General features: G+C 40.3%; 1 protein-coding gene across 3 annotated transcripts in view; it reads right to left on the bottom strand.

Moving 5' to 3' along the window:
- The window catches only part of Fyn (FYN proto-oncogene, Src family tyrosine kinase), a 200268-nt gene that overhangs the window by 140963 nt on the left and 39198 nt on the right, over positions 1 to 20107 (bottom strand). Inside the window, exon 1 of one of the 3 annotated variants that reach the window (XM_040283225.2) lies at positions 9773 to 9791. The exons of the other annotated variants lie outside the window; for them this stretch is intronic. The gene's annotated coding sequence lies outside the window, so the exon portion shown is untranslated. Of the gene's footprint in view, positions 1 to 9772; positions 9792 to 20107 lie in introns of those variants that run through there. 3 annotated transcript variants of the gene reach the window in all.

Here is a 20107-nt window from a genome sequence, read left to right as displayed (position 1 = left end):
CTGAATCCTCTCTTGTTCATAACATAACAGAGTTGCCTGTGATAAGTGACTAAAATTAATGTCTCAAGATTTATATTAATAGTAGGATGAAAACCAGGGGATCAAAGTTATGAAGGGAGAGGAGAAGAAGCTAAATGCCACTCTCCTTGTTCACTAGCATCAGGACTAACAAGTGGGCCTTTGGTTGTCACTGGAATGTGAAGAGAAAGAGAAAGAGAACCTCTGATTCACATAAGGCCTTCATTGAGAGTATTACAAGGCCATCGGCAGAATTGAATTACAAAAGCAATCTGTCATGGTATGTGAATCCTTTTGATGTTGGTCTGGTAAAAATACTGCATATTCTGTGGTGCTGAGCTGGGAAAACACTTTGAATCGTCACCTACCACGTGAAATGTGAATCTCTGAAATTTTTGTTCAGTTGTTCCATTCTAAGTCACCCCTAAACTCCAAATTTTAACCTCTTAAAAAAATTTACATTCATGCTCATATTCCTGTCACATTAAGATCTCAGGAAACACTAGCTTAACCAATGCATGGTGTCTTTTCTTCTCAAGGTGAGTGTGAAGAAGCCCAGGGACTGGGTGCACTCACACCCACTTCCATGCACACTTGCACACTCTTGCTTGCTCCCCCTCCTCCCAAGTCCAAACCCACCCTGTGGGTAGAGTCAGAAAGGAATGCTGCAGGGGCCCACTCCAGGAAGAGGTGTTTGAAACAGTGCTCTGTCCTCCACGACCCTCATTTATGCTCCTGCTTTGTTAAATCCCACATCTCAGCAGACCTCACTATGGAGCTGGGGGCCCTTTTCCTATACACTGTCTGTTCTGTCTGTTGTTTACTTGTTTAAAAAATATTTCTACAATGCATCCATTGTTTTCCATTCACTATATAATTGCACGATACATTGGCAAGCAACGATTCGTCCATGAACAAAAGTGTGTTTACCAAAGAATAACTGGAGTTGTTTGGCACTGGGAGCAGGCCTTGCCCAGCACCAGCTGATGTATGTTATAAACATGGCTGTCCGTGGCCTTCTGGCCTTGTTGAACACACAAGTAGTCAGTAGTTGATAATCTTAGGCCCTCAGTTTTAGCCACACAAGATAGAGGGATGCTTTTTTTATGATGTATCATTTCTTGAGGCTTATTAAGTTGCAAAATGATAGGAAATAAACTTTGATTTTACTTAAGTCATACAGATTCAAAAGGTTTTAAACCTGTCCTAATAGATAGTAGCTGATCTGGGGAGGTGTTCATAAAACACAGTGTTCAAAACACATGTATTGCCGTTACTGGACAATATGGGTCAAACTGCTTCTGTGCTTTTTAACAGAATTTAGCTTCACAAAGAGACTTGTTTGAGGACAAAAGGAAGACCAGGGCGCCAGGAAACACAGTCTCTCAAAGCACATCTATACTACATATTCTGTGGGTCACTGTTTCACCCTTGTCCCCTTCAAAGGGAATCTGTTCTGCTTATAGCTTAATAGCAGGTCGTGTGAATATAGCTTGCCCACTACAAGATTGGACAGGGGTGAAAAACTGACCCAAGAAAGGCTCACTCCTCTGCTGGATAGGAACCCACAAGTTGTGTAGATTGGCTTAAAAAGAAAAATCAAACCAATCAGATTGCTCTGCCCGGAATTTGGAATTAGAAAATGGAGAGGCTGATACTAGTTAGCTGTGGGTTGCTAAATTAATAATCGACTTGGGTACCATAGGGTCCATTTGGGGGCAAGCAGAGGAAGCTGCTCTGAAGAATGGAGTAGACAGAGGACACAGAGACCATAGATTTAGACTGGGAGAGACAGAGACCTAGACCAGGAGAGTAGGCTCTGTTCTGAATGGCTTTTTGGCTCCCAAGAGGGCTGCTATTTCCTGTTCTTAAATTCTCTGAGATCTCTCCATTTAAGAGTAAACTCTCTTCACCGGAGGCATCTCTAACAGGTCTCTGTTTTTGCAACTGAGAACAAGTTCTAAAGATGTTAATGACCCACAGAGGTTCTATGGGCTGACCTGAGGCACTCATGATTATAGAGAGAATGTCCGCAGTGCTATGAAATAACACTAAGGGGAAGAAGACTTGCAAGTCTTTGGATGACAAAATTAACACCCAAAGGCCATGGCAGTTTGAAAGAATCTAGATGTTATTTGTTAGAGTTACATGTAAAGTCTTTTATGTAGGATTTTAAAAATCATTTGCACAGGGAGAGGATAGGGGTAAGCCAGGCCTGTGGATCAGTATGTCACTATGTCTTGGTTGAACCATATTTGTAGAACTTATCTCTTTCTTCATCAGAAAGATGGGGCTATGCTTGCTCTGTTCACCTAGGAATACTATGGAGAGGCACAAATGAGGAAATGCATGTAGTAACTTTGAAAACAGCAATGCTCCCATATAATATTCCACTTATTACCAGTATGTGATTAAGAAAACTCCCACACTAGTTACCTGAATGGAATATTTTAGTTTCCTTCAATTCCAGGACCCAATGCTCTACCAAAATTGCCTCTCTGATTGAAATATCTGTGTGTGTACACACACACATTTTTAATTTTAGAGAGGAAGAGAGTAAACAGAAATGACTGAATTCATTATCCACAAAGTATTCTGTCCCCCAAAAACATTTCAGATAGAAAATATTTCTGAATTGCTGCTCTGTATAATAAAACTAATAATTATCCATGGAGGGAGACTATTTGAGAAGGAAGAAGAGTATGCACATTAGTTTCCTGGTGAGTGTTGGAGGAAGAGGAGAGTAGTGTTTGGTCCATCTGATGCATGAAGACAGCTGCTGGCTCTCCAGGCAGCATGGCTGATCAGGAAAGCTGCTGCAGTCTGGAGATTGCAGCACAAAGGAAAAAAAACTATGTTCCAGCTCCCAGGGATCATGTCCAAGGATCCTCTTGGCATGTGGGCAGTGCTCAAAACGTATATGGAATTGTGTTGGACTGAACCTGGCCCAGAGGCAGCCTTTTAAAGATTGTCCTACATCCTTGGGTGGAAGTCGGACAGGCGTAGAGCTAAACTGGTTGAAGTGAAAAGCAGAGCAGCTGCTATCAGCACTGTGTCTAAGTGAGCAAGGGGCATCTGGGAGAACAGGGCTGTGACTGGCTGGGCAGGAGAGGAGGGTGCCAGGCCTCTGGGAGGAGGCAGGGCAGATGGTGATGCTTCAGGGGAGTGTAGCAGAAATGCCCACAGCAAAACCCCAGGACTCTTTCATCTAAATGGATGTGTTAATGGCTCCCATGGAGCGGGTATAAGAGGGCTTAGCACATATGCCTTGTCTACTGTACTGGCTGTAAATAACCCATGTGCTTCTCTGTGCCATCTGCTTGGTGTGCACTTTGTGGAACTGTGTGAAGAAAAAAAAAGGGGGGGGGGGACAAATGTCTAGAAGTGCTTAGAAACCAAATATGCTTACACAGCTAAATTATTAAATTATTCCTTTTTTTTTTTTTTATAAGTGAGAGTGGATTGGACAGTAGGAGGCTATACAGCTTCCTAAAGGTCAAAGAGCAATTCCTGGACAAAGAATGAGGCCAGAGACAAGTCTCCTATCATTGGATTTTATCAATCTTGACTTAGTCACACTTAACCATTCTCAGCTACAATTTCTTCATCTATAAATGAGGAGTATGCCACTCACTCTCCTCAGAGTAGTATTTGAAAATTAAATAATGTCTAAAACATGAAATTCTTTATATAAAAGACATTATGAATGTATAAAGTACTTTTATAGAGTCATGTGCCAAGCTTACTTGTGATGGTTGCTCTCATGTGCTCAGTGAGGTTGCTCATGCATTTTTTAGTTCATTATAATTTTATATAAATAACAAATTCATTCATTAAACAACTATTGAGTAAGTATTTACTCGCTTTTTTTTCTAATTTTATCAGAATATGCCTACAAATATAGTTGTGTTGTAAAATCACAGACTTAGAGTGTCCTACATTCACACAGACGCTCTTGTGTGTTGCAAGTAAATTTCCAAATGATATAGTTGGATTTGTGTTCTCAAAAGTTAAATATCTGGTATTTTTCCTCTTCTAGATCTGGGATTTTCTACAACTTAGTGATTCGAAAAAGTTCAACAGAGAACCCAACAACTCCATGAAAACTCTGTAAAACCCAGTATGACCTGGGAAATGAAATGCAACCTTGCAAGAAGAATTCTTCACAAAACATGTTGAAACATGGGATTCCCCAGAAATAACATGGGTTAAATCTTGATCAAATGAATTTTCAGTATTGCTCAATTAGGTTTTATGGCCTTGAACTTTGACTTCTCCAGAATTGCTTAGAAGAAAGGAGAGGTAGTGAGTATAGTGGTTAAGGGTTACTATGCAGGCTGCAGACAGATCTTTGCACTATGAAGAGTAATCAAACTAAGAACTTACATTAACTCTTTCACCTCTCTAGGCCTTCATTTTTATCTTCTTCAAAAGGGAGATAACCGTAACCCCCATCTCACAGGATTTTCAAGAAGCATCAGTAAAGGTCTTAGCACATGGTAAGTTTTCAAGGCATGTCACAGATACCTTCATTGAGTGCTAACAGATCTCATAATCTGCACAGATGTCAGAGTGTCATCAAAGAGGTGGGCCTTGAAACTTGAAAGTGGGTCAAAGATGGGTAGGGAGCCCCTGCTATTTCCAAGTTCCCAGGGATAGAAGTGCCAAGAAACTAGAGGGAAGTGGCTCTTCCTTCCAATCTGTCCCACTGAGACACAAGCTGAAGCAGCACTAGCAAATTTTCTCATCTTGGCCTGGAGTGTTTCCCTGCCATCTTAAGGAGAAAGCATACTGTTTGCGTTAGAGGAGGTTTTTTTGTTTCATGTTTTTTTAAACTAAGAAGAGCATTGAAATAAATTTAGTTTTTCACTTCTTTCAGTAGGTAAGTTTCCATCTTCCCTTTCAATGAAGGGTTGAAAACAATAAAGAATCTGAAATAGAAAAAAAAGTTTATACCAAAAAATTTTATAAATGTAGTATATAAAAATATATACTGTATTGAATGAGAGCTAGAAAATACATACCTAAATTATGAATTTCACCCAGGGATGAGACTATTTTCAAGGAAGAATGCCAAATGCAATAAATATTTTTAAAAATATCTGGTTAATTCAAGCCTTCAAAACAACCTAATACTTGTTCTATAATAAAAATTGGAAGATATCAATAAAGACAATGCTTTTTAAACTAAAATGAATTCACACGAAAGTCCTATTGTAGTGGGGGCAGAAACATAACTGAGGATTTTGTTGTTGGACACAAAGATTCTGTGTTGGACACACAGAAGCTTGAGTGTGAGAATATTTGAGTTCAGAAAATTTCATGAAATATAATTCCTGGACAATCTCATCATGCAAGGTGGGCCACCTGGTGAAGTCACAGCCTTACATGTATGTATGCTTTAAAAAAGAAGGTTTCACAGTTAGGTCTTTTTTGAAGATTGGGTTTTCCTTAAAGTAAATTTGATGAACAAAACCTTAATTTCGACTATTCAGTTAATACAACTGTCTCATGAAATCCTGCTCAGTCACACTGACAGAGACCTAGAAAGCAGAGAAAGGTCCAGAGCAGCAGCCTGTTCAGGAAGTCCACATTGAATGCAAGACCATCTCCAGGGCCCGCTGGGAAGGCAGAGTGTGGACTGGCTCCCAACACAGCCTCCTGTGGTCTGAAAACTCTTTAAACATTTATTTCCCAAGTAACAGAGAAAGCAGTCATATTATTTCTGATGGCATAATAAACAGATTGAAGAATGAATTAGGAGAACTGAAATGTTTTAATTGTCCAAAATATCTTTCAATTACACTTAATCTTCATTCTTACAAAAAAAATTATTACAAATGTGTACACAAGCAAAATTCTTTATTAAACCAGTGTAAAAAAAAAACAAAACTAGATAACTCTCCCTCTCAATGTTTAAGAATGATAGGTATATATTTGCTGAGATGCAAATTGCTGTACAGTTTTAGTATAGTTCCGCTTCTATAAAATAAATATATTGAGAAAAAGGTACTAAAATAAAATATCCCCAAGACCAGACACATTGGTCATTCTTGAATGATGAAATTTCAGTAATGGAGTTATATTCTTCTCTAAGTTCCTCTAATCTGGTTTAAATTTTCTGTAATAATAAATATGGCATTTATTATATTAAATGCCAGGAATATGCAACATGCTTTCTTCATCTCACTGATCCTCTTAGCTTTGCAAGGTGGGTGTTGTTATTCCTGCAGATGTGGAAGCAGAGACCAAGGGGATTAACACTTGAGGGCTGGGGAACCAGAACTCAAGCAAATTTGCCCCCTAACCATTGTGCTACTGCTGAATTTCACATATGGCTGGAGGGGAAACCACATTTTAAAAAAGAGCTAAATGCTACATAACTAGGTGATAAGCTAAATGGAGACAAAAATGCTTCTAGTCATTTACCACTTGAGATTTTTATTAGGTTCTCCCTAAACACCTCTATGATTTTGCTCTATTTTTAAAACTGGCACGTACAAAAGAAAACTAATCAAGACGTAAAAATTTAAACAGGTATTAAACTCAAAGGATAAATCTTACCCATGACACACTACTAGATTTAAATCTCTTGTAATAGTTACCCAATGCTAAATCCAACTTGGTTTAAGGTAGTAAGAACATTTATCCAACATCCTCACGGTAAGGTTTCAGTTACCCGTGATAGGCGACCTCCCATTAATTTCAATCTTAACTTTCAGAAGAAAGTGGAAAAGATCTTCCCCCTTAAGAGGGATAAAATTAAGATAATAGATCATGAAGAGAAATAGACCATCTGGAGGTCACTATTTTTTAGTAGTTAAAACTTCCATTCTAAGCACACTAGAAATCCAAGAACTGTAAGTTAAACATGGGAACATCATTCTTCACCTATCATATTTGCAGAGATGTCAACCAGTAAAAAATATTATCATAAGAGTATTGAAAAACTGGCACCATTTTATACTTTTAGTAGAAAGTGATTAGGCAATAAGTATGGATCCAACATCAAAATGCGCAAACCTGCTGACCAGCCAATTCTCCTAGGAACTCATCCTAAGGAGAAAACGTAAGTATGCAAAGACATATGTTGCAGACATATGTTGATGTTCAATGCATGTTGCTTCTAACAGAGAAACCAATAATATACTAAATATTCCTGGATAGAAAAATTTCCTGCTACTGTATCCCCAGCATTCAGTGAAGTGTCTACTATGTGGTAGGACTAAAAATAAATATTTGATAAATGACTGGCAACATGAATAAATTAATAGGATACAGTTAAACTAATTTAATTTTATACATGAGTATTAAAGTTTTTGATGTAAAAATATATTTAACAACACAGAAAGGAATCCATAATGTTTTATTAAGTGGTCACAACAGAATAAAGACTAATCTGTGTATACAATCCCAATTATATAAAACCACATATGTCTACCTATGTGTGTAGATTTCCAGAGAGACAATATAGGTGGGATTTGGATAACTTTTACATTTTGAATTAAAAACAACAACACTAACTATATATTTTCTACTTGGTTGGGGGAAGTTCTGCCCCACTCATTCAGATGATAACACTCTTAAGTAACAGATTACAATCAGAGGATAAAATTGAAGATAATTTCTTATCCTTGATTTGTTAAATACTGCTATACTGTAAGTTTATCTGTCTGCAAGTTACTTCTATAACATGCCCAGCAGAATAAGCACAAGGCACATCCATTTCAAACAGATGCAGCAGATGACCTGGTAGACATCTCACCAAAAAGAGATTTGGTATTTGCTACTTCACTATTTTAACTTTCTCTGTTCCTAACCCTCTGAACCCACCTTGTTAACTTTCTGGCTGACCCTCATCACCCTAGGATGCTCTCCTGGACTCTGTCCATCCAGGGCATTCATTACTGACTGTCTCTATCTATCTGTCAGCTCCACATACAAAGACTTTAAGTTATCTAGCAAAGAAACACTGCTTTTCTTGAATGCTGGATTGAGTTTAAAAGTAGACAGCCTGTATTAATAACTAATGGTTTCTGGTAATTTTTGCTTTCAATCCAGGAGAAAATATAAACAAATGACAAAGTGTCCCTCTTTGGATTCCAACAAGAGCAATGTGATTCCTCCATTGGGGCACTGTCTGGTTACAACAGTGCTAGGTTGCGATTCTGGCTGGCTTCTGAAAGCAGAAGTCAGGGCCAACAAATGCCACATCTACGCACATGTGCCCTGAAGAATCAGCCAACTGTGAGAATGGAAAAGAGAACACAGATGACCTGATGACCAGCAAGCTTCCTTCTCTGGATGCCATTTATCTGAATTACAGAAATCTGTTGGAATTTATTTCATGCTATGCTGATGCCTGGGTTTACACAAAGAATAAGGTTTCTCCTCTTCCCAAATAGTCCTGCATTGAGAGAAAGGTGGAGGTCTGAGAGAAAAAGAGAACTGCTAGAAGAAAACACACATATCTACCACTCTCTTCTTGGCCATTTTTGGGATGTGCTGAGGATTTTAGCCATATATGTCCAACACACAAAGCAACCTCAGTACTTTAGGAGTGAAGGTGGTTAGCCTCATCTGATCAGGCTGAGTATGGACTTAGTGCTGCCTTGTTTTATTTTATTTTTTTTAAGGCACCTTTTATATGAAGATAACTTTACTGGCATGAGCTCAGAGTTATGTTTCCAGTGGTAGTGATCATTTATAATCACACTTGTTTGATGCAAGCATCATTCATTTGCAAGATGTCTGGCCAGCCTAGCACACTGTGCTACTCAATGCCCATGGACCACCTGACATAGGAACCCAGACCATAGGCCACATCGTGGACCTGTCTCCATCCTTAGCAACAGGGACCTGAGCTTTTGCCTTGCTGTTGCTGTTGCTGACCAGTTTCCTTCTGCAATGTTGTCATGTGCCTCATCTACCCAGAGCTGTCTGCATCTGAGCTACGGGTATTTCCCAAGGGACATAAAACTCAACAAACTGCAAAGTAACAACACAGAGCACGATCTCATGCTGTTGTGCTGTCTCTCCAAGCTGTGGCATCATGACAGCTCCTGGATTTACAAGTAGCACTTAACCCTCACTTTCCCTTTCTGTTACTTCTCTCCCTTGGTCCCTCCACTTCCTTCATTGTTTGACCATGTCCCTGTAGGACCACCACACCTGGACTCTAGCTCTTAAGCTGCACCAGGCTACAAAAAATATTTTTGCAAATTTACCAGCAGCCTCTTAACATCCCTGCTGTCAGCCTCCAAGACTCTCAGCGGCTCCTCTTGCAAGTCTTGGCGAGGTTAGATTATCAAAACCACACCACTCTCTTCATCATTTCAGTTGGAAGCCCCAGGAACTCAATTCTGAGTCAAGTTTCCCTCTCTCCTCCCTCCTTAATCCCCTAGGCAGGCCGCCTCTAGCAATGCTGGAGATTCAGCCTTCAAAAGACTTGCAGTTTTCACCGATGTTTAGATGTTTACTGCAGACGAAAATAAAATACCATTCCCAAAAGGACTCAGTAAACTACAGAGCACTCTACAAATACAAGGAATCAGTATAGGCATTATCATTTCACTTCTGTTCTCTGCTAAAGACATTCAAACTTTTATTCTAACATGTAAATTCTTCTGAAATCTGAATCACTTTAAGCATCCAACTAGATTTCAGCTCATTACTGATAACAGAGCAGTTCCACCTCCCCCACCTTTACCTTATACTCAAATAAAAGTTTGAAATATTATTCCCACACACTCACCCTTGGTGTCTCCTCCAGAGGATCTGGCGATGAGAGAGTTATTAAAGAGTATTTAAAAGTCTCATTTCAACTTGGGAGTGAGAAACTCATCCACCCCGACAAAAACAGCTTAAGGATGAATTCCAAACACCCAAGTGTTATTTTCTTCACCCCACAAACCCCAGAACATTACACGACCATGACACAAGCTTGGATGGCATCCCGCAGCTATCAGATGATAGATGTTTTCTTTGGTTTCCTCTTAAATCAGGGCTATTAAGTGGCATGATACTGAATGACCCTCAGCAATAGACTCAAATTGTATCTGACAAGGCTCACTTCATAAACCTCAACTGTTTTCCTACTGAAGAGACGTTGTATTAAGGAGATTCTGTTTATACAACCAGTGTGCATTTATATTCCCTTTAAAGATAAATGATACTTTTATGAAGAATGAATTGCATACAAACTACTATCTTCCTTGGCAAGATTCCAAAACACAAACTCAGCAACCAGCCACCAACACTTCTCTCAATTGAAACAAGTGACGTACAGGTTTTTCTTTTGAATAGCAGGGTGATCTTAATGGGGAAAGCAAAATTAAAATGTTATTGCTAGGAAATGATCTAAAAAACAGATTAATTTTACCTTATAATAATTATAATAAGCGGAGTGCAGTGGCAAATGCCTGTAACCCAAGCTATTCACAAGGCCGAGGCAGGAGAATCACAAGTTCAAGGTCAGCCTTACAAACTTAGCAAGGCCCTGTCTCAAAAATAAAGGGTAAAAAGGGCTGGGGATACAGCTCAATGGTAGAGTGCCCCTGCTACACACAAGTTCAATGATATCTATATGTTTACTATGAAGCTTAGGACATTTATGCTTGAATTTAAATTATGAATTAATTTAATAGTATACATATAATATAAATTAGAATGATCTAACTTAATGGGCAAATTAAATCCCAACTTTACTCAGTGACAGGCACTTTGATAGGAAAATATGAGAGTCATAGTGATGAAAAATAATAACTGAAGTAGACAGCAGAGGAAGAAAGCAAAAGCAGAGTGAGAGTGAACAGAAGCAGGAGGAAATTCAGAAGAGGGTAGAGTCCTGGGAGCCACGGAGGACAGTGCTGAGAGGCACCAATGCAGCATCAGAGATGGAGGAGGAGGACCTGAGAGAAGGCTTGTTGCATAGGAAGAGAATCCTGTGACTCGGAACGTGGCTGTTTCAGTGGGACAGTAGCAGTGGATAAGACTGCAGCAGCAAGCCTGGTGTGGTGGCACAGGCCTGTTCATCCCGGTGGCTTGGGAAGCTGAGGCAGGAGGATCATAAGTTAGAGGCCAGCCTCAGCAACTTAGCAAGGGCCTCAGCAACTTAGCGAGACCCTGTCTCTAAATGAAAATTTAAAAGGGCTGGGGATGTGGCTCAGTGGTTAAGCGCACACGCACGCACACAGAATGCAGCAGGGTGAAATGGGGCGTGGGAAATGAGCTGCAGGGTCAGATCAAATGCCACAGGATAGGTAAGAAATATGAAGAAAGTGAGCTGGCAGCAAGTGAAACGAGGTCACCCCTTTGTCTCTTTCACATTGCCAATGGTTACAGAAAAACATTTGTCCATTTTACAAAAATCTAAGTATGAATGTGATTGCAAATGGCAACCAACACTTGTGGCCAGAGACTACAGCTGTGGGGACCCGCAAGGAACCAGACAGAGATCTCAGAAACCACTTATGGGGGCAGCTACTAGCAACTTCAGCCCCAGCAATGGCTGCCAGGAGGTTGGCCCAGTGTTACTAGATCATCCTGTTTTTGAAGAGAAGTCATAAATCTGGATCTTTAAAAATATATTAAATATCCAGATTTTTAAATGCTGGCTCAAAAAAATTTCTTTTTAAGTAGGCTAGACAAAATATGTCTGTGGATCACCTCTAAGATTAAGACTTTTTATGATACTGGCATGAAGGAGAAAATGTCAAGTAAAACGCAAGATATACCCCTTCTTTCCTTTTAAAGAATGAGAGCTTTTCACATGTCGCTCTCCCTTATTTTTAAAATACCCAACATCCGAATTAAAGCGGTGCTCCCTCCGCTTCCCTTTAAGGTTTTTTACACACTTGTAAGCTCTGCTGGTAAACATTTAACCCAAACTCTTATATCATGGGAAAGTAACAGACCTCTGCTGTTGCAAGTGTTAAAATATGTGTGGGTGGGAAACACAAATTAACTGGTGATTTTAAAAGGAAACCAGGAGGAAGAACAAAAAATTCTCACAGAAAATATATAAATTTCTGTGAGAAAATATCCCTGCTCACTGTCACATCTGTTTGGCTTTAGTTGTTCTCATTCACTACTCTGGATTTCCCTCTGTATTTATTTAGTTTGGGATTTAACTATTTCTCCCTCTTCTGTTCTCTTATCTCTTCTTCCATTTCTAACTCAAGTTGACTTTCAATTTGTCAGATTTCCTCAGGAAAGACCTTCCCATTTGCCTCTGACTTATATTACAACAACACACCCAGCAATTTCATTAGGATGCTATTTTTAATCAGCTCAGCACTCAGGAACAGAAAGCGAGAAGTATATGGAGTCATCAGCTGGAGATGTAGGACATTCAGAAGTTCAAGAACATCTTTAACAGAAAGATAGTTTGACCAGTATTTCATTTTCTGTGTGTGGTTTTTAAAAACATCTTTACTGCAAACTTTGAACGCCTAAAAAAAACCATCCATTATAACATGTGAGGAAAGTACTTGATAATGACTCATGTGTGATGATAACATCACCAGGTGGGCTGCAGCCATGGGATCTGTCTTAAGCTCATTTCACTTTGCTCTGGTTTTCATAGCTTATTAGAGGGCAATTTGGATGATGGTAAATGAGTGTTTCTTTTTCCAAATGACTTTCTGCCTGAGGCAGCAAATATAATCTCAGGCGCAGAGAAGAGGACTCCTGGAAGACTCCCTCTGTACTCTAAGCTTATCTTTCTTTTTCTTTTCTTTTTTCATTTTCTTTTTGGCATGGCGGATTGAACCCAGAAGGGCTTAACCATTGAGCCACATTCCCAGTCCATTTTAAAATTATATTTATAGACAGAGTCTCGCTGAATTGCTTAGGGCCTTGCTAAGTTGCTGAGGTTGGCTTTGAACTTGCCATCCTCCTGCCTCAGCCTCCTGAACCCCTGGGTTTACAGCCGTGCACCACCGTGCCCAGCCAGGCTTGTCTTTCTACTGAAATGGAGATGAAAACCTTGATAGCGCCTGAGAACCGAAACTTTGAAGCATCTGTTACCACTGAGCTCCTGTGGCTCCCTGTGTCTCTACAGTACAGTTTCTGTCCTAAGCCCCTTGTCTTCAGCTCACGTGCGGTTCAGCTCTAACTCACCTTTTCCTGCTCACTGTCACATCTGTTTGGCTTTAGTTGTTCTCATTCACGACTTTGGATTTCCCTTTGTATTTATTTAGTTTGGGATTTAACTATTTCTCCCTCTTCTGTTCTCTTATCTCTTCTTCCATTTCTAATTCTTTCCCCTCCACCACTGCCCGTCCAAATTAACACTAGGTTTCAGTCAAGGTGTTATCAGGCAGCCACAAAATGCCTCCCTGTATGCTCTTAAGGTTCTTATTTGTATCAAGTTCACAAATTCACACAAGGAAACAATGTATTTGTTGGAAAGCATCTTTATCTTATACTGTGACAAAAAAACTTAAAGTTTCCTGTATTTTTTTTCTATGCATTGCAAACATGACCTCAGATGGCCAGGTCTAACATTAGTGTTTGTAAGAACTGCTAAAAGATTGAAAGAATCACAGTCATCACCTCTCATATGTTGGAACAGCCCTCCAAGATCTTGCTGGAATTTCTCTGAACTGTAAGCAAGTATAAGACAACTCCCCCTGCTTCCAAACCAGAAAAGAATTCCACTCCCCAAGGTTTCAGGGGACTCCCTCCTTTCCATTTAGCTACTATGTTTGCAAGATCTTTGCTGAAAACAGATTTAGCTGGTTTAATACAAACATCAAAAAGAGTTAGTTTCATTATTTAGCATCTGAAATAACATGGAGCCTCTAGAGTTTATGTTATTTAGGAGTAGCATCATTTGGGAGAAAGAGCACAATTTTTATAACTAGACAGACCTGGGCTCAAATCCTAGTATTGTTTTATATGATTTGAGGCAGGTTACTAAACTTCTCTACTTCTGTTTTTTCTATCAGTAAACTGAAGATATCGATACCTACATGCAGGATTTCTGTGAGAATTAAATTATAATAGGTAACATAGAAAAATGTCTAGCACAGTACAGCAATAAGCAATGGTGTGAGAAATAGAAACTAGTGACACATGTTCCCAGGCTTTTTCCTCCCAGCTGCTGAGGTGAGTTCCCACTCTGTCTTCTGGTTCTTCCCTTTACTCTTCTAAAGAAGATCTCAAGCCAGGTCTGCTTGTGATGCAGAATCAGGAGGAAAGTGAGAAAACAAGTGGGCCATGGTTAGGAAAGTCTGGGGAACAGGTATATTGAAATCTTAGCTATCCTCCTTTTGAAAGCTTTCTTTTTTAATGATTTTGTGAGCATGTGGTCTTCACAGCCAACTTTGAACAACTAAAAACTGTTGGACAGCTAAGATTTTGCCACCTTCAGTGGCAATGAGAAATACAAGTAAAGAATTTAGTATTTTGAAATTATTAAAACTAGACTGTACTTTCTTGACACTAAAATCATTACAAGACTAGATACATAAGAGTTAGAGCAAGTATTCTATCAGGTTTGTTTACTATTTAATTATCCAAATGTGGGAGTGTAAGTGTTCTGCAGGCAAGAGCTTGGAATGAGGGTGTGTGTGTGTGTGTGTGTGTGTGTGTGCGCGCGTGTGAAAACAAAATTGTGCTTCCCTCTCCTTGGGTGGGGGGCACTCATGGTCAGAGGCTGGAGCCAGGCCTGGGACCCACTCCTGATTGACTGATTCTTGTGAGTTATTAGCATTTCTGTGTTTCAGTTTCTTCCCTTGTAAAATGGCAGAAGGGGAGGGCTGGATTATTATGGCATACCAGTTGGCCTTTTAAAAGTTGTTTGGAGGTACACCAGCCCCTGGGTCCTCCCAACTATGGCTTCTACTGCTCCTTAAGCAGCAGAAGTAGTGTGGGTGAGTGTGTGTGTGAATGTGTACATACACACAGAGATATGTGTGTATATATGTATGAACACACACATATACACAAATTCTGGAGCTACCCCTGCAAAAAAATCACTAAATCATTAAAAAAAAAAAAAAGCTTTAAAAAAGGATCATCTGCTTTGGTTAACCCCTTTATGTCCAAACTAGAACATACTCAAATCTAAAAAGATGAGTCAATTTCTTTTCCAAAAATATTCCAAAGGAGAGATTTATAACTTCCATATTAACGATGCACTTGATTTTCTCACAGCTCTAAGAATGAAAAAGCTCCTCTTTGCTATGTTTTAAAACTATCCTCCAGCATTCCCCATTCTCCTTACACAATGTTTTGCTTTCACACGGGACATGTCACATTCTGACAGCTACATAATTGAATTGTGTAGTAATGCTTACTGTCCCACATCTCTTCTTCCCAACCAGAATAAGTGATCTTCCTTGTTCACATTCTTATCCCAAGCACCTCACTCCCAGGTACACATATTCCATAAACATTTGCAATTAGAGGTTGAACTCTTTGTTTAATCTTTAGTAAAAATCATAAACCTATGGGGTAAGAAGGGACATTTAAAGATTCTGAGTGGAGTGGCTTGCCTGCAAGGACACAAAGATGTTCCTGAGCCTATACTGGGCTCCTTCCACTTCATTCAGTGTCTCTGTATACAGGGGTGGCCTTGGGGAAAGAAACAGCCTGCGTGGGAGGTGGCCAATGAGAGAGGCCCACTCTGAACTCATTTAAAGCAAGAGAGTTGGAGAGAAGAGGCTGTAACCTTTATTTACTGAACAGTAGAGACTCCTGGAATAATAATAGTTTATGCAGCAGCAGCTTTCATCTAAAGATCTTGGAGAGCTTATGAAATTCTCACCCCACAATGGGAGGTATCATTATCTGCTCTCGGTCAAGTGAGCTAAGAAGCTGGGTGCTCCGTGACCTGATTGCAGGCTGGTTCAAAGACGTCAGGGCTTCTCGTCCTGGCCGTAGTTCTCCTCGTCCTTATCAACATCAAAAACACTGTCATAAAATCACACCTGCTTCCGTCACCACTCCAGTTTGTTCTCTTTTAGGCGTCCCCATAACCACTCAGGCCTGGGCCAACTTTTGAGCCTGTCTACAGAGAAGTGACACTGGGCATTTGGGGTAGTGAACCACATCGTGCCTTCTATCAGTGCCTGGGATTCCTGAGCTAATTCCTAGAGAAGAGCCAACCACAGCAACATGTGAGATACACTTTTTTCCTTAGTTTACTGTCCTTTGACCTGCATACTCTTTCCATCCGTGGAAGACAAAACCACTTGGTTGGAGTTCTGGGCTACCTCAATTACAGTGCTTACAATTGCCCCTCAACTACCTAGGAATTATATTAAGGGCCAATTAGATCCAGTCAACTCAACAAACCCTGTAGGGGACCCTCTTAGAATCTGGCTGGGTGGCCTTCTTCTTTGGAACCAGGGGGCAGTGGATTCTGCAACCTGAATATTCTCCTGGTCGAGCTTTCTCAACCCTGTTGCAGAGATGCAAGGGGTTCCCCTCCTTCACTCCCCTGGACAGTGACAGTGCCAGGCTAGCCAGTGTCCTCAGCACCACAGTGGCCTCCTGTCTCCATGCCTAGTTAATGGCATTATCACCAGCTGAGGAGCTCTTGTTACAATTAGTTGGCAGAATACTCCGTGAGCTTCTTCCTCTTCTGCAATAGCTGGGACTGTGCTGCCAATCTTGCCCTGGGGCTGGGAGCTTCCTGGCCAAACTCCCCAGCCAGTATCCTGACGTTTTTGGTCCCTTGGATCAAGCAGAAATCCTTACTGAGCTCAGGATTTCCCAAAATATTTTCTGAGAAATCTATGATCTGTGAAATATTTGAAGGTATTATGTAGGGGAAAAAAAAATAATTCTGAGACCAAATAAGTTTGTGAAACTTGGGTATAAAAATATGTTAAACACTGGCGGTTCCTCAAAAAATCAGAAATAGAATTACCATAGGATTCAACAATTCTACTTCTGGGTATACACCAAAGAACTGAAAACAGGATTTCCAAGAGGTAGCTATATACCCAGGTTTACAGTAATACTGTTCACAACAGCTAAAAGCTAGAATGGTCTCAAGCATCAATAGAGGAATGGATGAACAAATGTGGTCTATACACAGAATGGAATATTATTCAGCCTTAATAATGAAGGAGATGCTGATATATCCTGCAATGTGGATTAACCTGGAGGATATTATACTGTATAAAATAAGCCAGTTGCAGAAGGACAAATACCATGTGATCCACTTACAGGAAATACCTAGAAAAGTCAAATTTATACAGGAAGTCTAAAGTCTGTTGCCAGGGGCCGGGCAAAAGGTAACAGGGAGGGATGTGGAGTTGCTGTTTAGTGGGAATAGAATTTCAGTTTTGCAAAATGAAGAGAGCTATGGAAACTGATTGTATAGCATTTTGAATATACCTAACACTACTGAACTGTTCATTTAACAATGATTAAGATGGTAAATGCTATGTCGGGTATTTTACCACGACTAAACAATAAACAGTCTTCTTTGCAGCAGGACTTCTCAGAGCCTTTAAATGCTAATGTGCCCTGGGAATCCTCAAGAAGGGGGATATAACAAGCAGCTTTCCCAACTGACCTGGCCACAAAATCCATTTTTCACAGATTGTCTGGTGGGACTGGTGTGCTTTGGAATACACTTGAGAAAATGCTAAAAAAATATGAATCCCTTTTTTTTTTTTCCAGTTACATAAAGGAAGGTAAGATTCCAAAGCCTAAAGCCAGATTTTCAAGATCATTTTAACTCCCCATCATCGTCTGACAGAATAAGGGAGTCCCTTACAGGCTGGATGGTCCTGATCAAGGATTACTTATTCTCTCTGGACCTCTGATCACTCGCCAAATATATAGAATAATGCCTGCTCAATCTAGCTCAGCAGCTTGTGGTAAAAGCAAATCGAACACTTCTGTGAAACAACCTGAAAATACTCAAAGGCTATTTAAAATATAAGATAATTGGTAAGCACTAATCTTATTAAGGTGTAACTTATAACTGACAGCAGACAGGCAGGGGCCCTAAGAGCTCTGCTAAGAGTCACTCTGGTAAGAGCTTCGAGTACTTCTCAGACACCCAGACACCAGTGACAACAGAGACAGAAAGGAGAATAAGAACCACAGATTGAACACCTGCAGAATGGAATAAAGAGAGCCTGGGAGTCAGAAAGCACAGGCTGAGAAGCTGATTTGACTGCTGTCCCACCTTGGACAAGCCAGTTAGCCTCCATGATTTGCAGCTTGCTCAGCCATCAAATGAAATAGTGGGAGGAGATAACCCCAAAGGTCACTTCCAGCTGTATGAGTCTGTGAAATATTAAAACAGAAAAGGCTGGATACTGGCCCAATTCTTTCATCAGACACCTGAGGGCCTACTTGGTCCTGGCTCTGTGCTAGACTCTGAGAATCGGAGAAGAGCAGATGTCTGTCTCTTTACTCCCTATTGAACAAAAGAGGGAGGCACTGGCCTCCACTCTGGCCAGCATCAGATGAGACTGCACCCATGGGGCTGCCAGTGACTTAATTCCTCTCTAGGATTCTCCTAATCCTCCCCTCCCCCAGTTAAAAAAAAAAAAAGGTGTATCCAAAATATCTTTACTGGTGTACTGACTCAATGGAGCCGGGGTGATGGTATGGGAAAGTTGCTAAGTGGACAGAAGGGCAGACTTCCATAAGAATAAAGCTGGTAGTCCTGGGGAACCATCTCATATGGAGTCCAGTGACTTTATACACAGAAAATGTGAGATGCCCAGCCACTGCTGACAATCTGCCCCAAACATCCCCTTAGATGGGCAGAGTGTCAATAGTGCAGAAAGACAGGATAAGAGTTCTTAAAAGGGACATGCAAGGAGCCTGGGGAAACAGCGTCTGGTGGAAATGGGAGTAGGGGAGTTGGTCCCCAGTGGAAGAACAGGCAATTCTGAATCTGCTGCATGTGTTGGCAGAGAACCAGTGAAGATGGCCAAGGAGGCAGTGGGCAAGGTAAGAATGTGACTGTGTGAGGCAGAGTACACACAGGGAAGGCTCAGCTGGAAACCTGTAGAGGACAGTCCTGGAGGTGGGAGACTACCAGGAGCGAGGAGAATGGGATAGTTTAAGGCACAGAGGTTGAAGGCTGGCACAATGGTGCTAACAGACAACAGCAGAGATGAAAGTGGCATCTCTGTTGAAAGAACATGTGATAGAGAGTTGAAAGCATCCTTATTCTAAGTGAACGATACTTTTCTGGGGAGGTCAGGCAGAGGAAGAAGCTTATGACTGCTGTAACCACTGAGGAAATAATGGGATGTGCTGGAAATTGCTGGTAGGGTAAAAGGGATCTCTGTTTCTATTACATTTAGACTGAATTAGTAATGAAGATAACAAATTAAAATGACCTATTTATAGACATGTACACATGGGCATGGGAGGGACCAGGCAAGGGACTGTGTGCAAAACAGAAGGGGCTATTTGTACCATTTGCATTTAGAAAAAGGAGGCATATTTTAGGGCCTTTGAATAGGCGTTCAGGAGGTCCAGAGGTCTTTTAAGGTTGCACTTGGTATCAGAGTTTGGAAGGTTTCTCTCCTATTTGCTTGATAAATCTTCCATGCTAGAGCATATTAAGAATAAGAGTAAAATTGTATTCATTACTGAATTTAAGAACCAGAAAATAGGTCTATTTATCTTGTCAAACTTAAGGTATAAAAACTTCAAAGTCTGTTGCTATTGGCAAACATATTTAATTAAGGCATTTTAAATTTAAAATGTTATAAGTATACTTAAACCCTTGCAAGTATAGATTCCTTGCAAAAAAGTTTAATATGTATGGTTCTTCTGTAACACAAGGGTACCTGGATCTGTTAATACCTGTATTCACATTAGATTCCAAGAACCTGCCAAAAACAGGCGTTGGAGCTACTTTTAACAGTCATGACCTCTCTTCCACCCCCGCCCAAAAGGATGCTCTCAAACAGACTGTGCAGTACTGCCTATAAATGTAACATGCCTGTGTTACTATAAATAAATATTGCACATTCTTCCAACCCATTTAATTACCCTTCACCTAAAGCTGTGCAATTAACAAAACTGTCTGAATTCTGAAAATGGGAAAAGCCCTCCTGTCTGTCTTAGGTAGTTTTACAGTCCTAACAATAGA

The sequence above is a fragment of the Ictidomys tridecemlineatus genome, chromosome 8 (assembly GCF_052094955.1).
Source record: "Ictidomys tridecemlineatus isolate mIctTri1 chromosome 8, mIctTri1.hap1, whole genome shotgun sequence".
In the NCBI taxonomy this organism is placed as follows: domain Eukaryota; kingdom Metazoa; phylum Chordata; class Mammalia; order Rodentia; family Sciuridae; genus Ictidomys; species Ictidomys tridecemlineatus.
The sequence above is the reverse complement of the archived record's forward strand: the minus strand, read 5'-3'. Positions and strand labels throughout refer to the sequence as shown.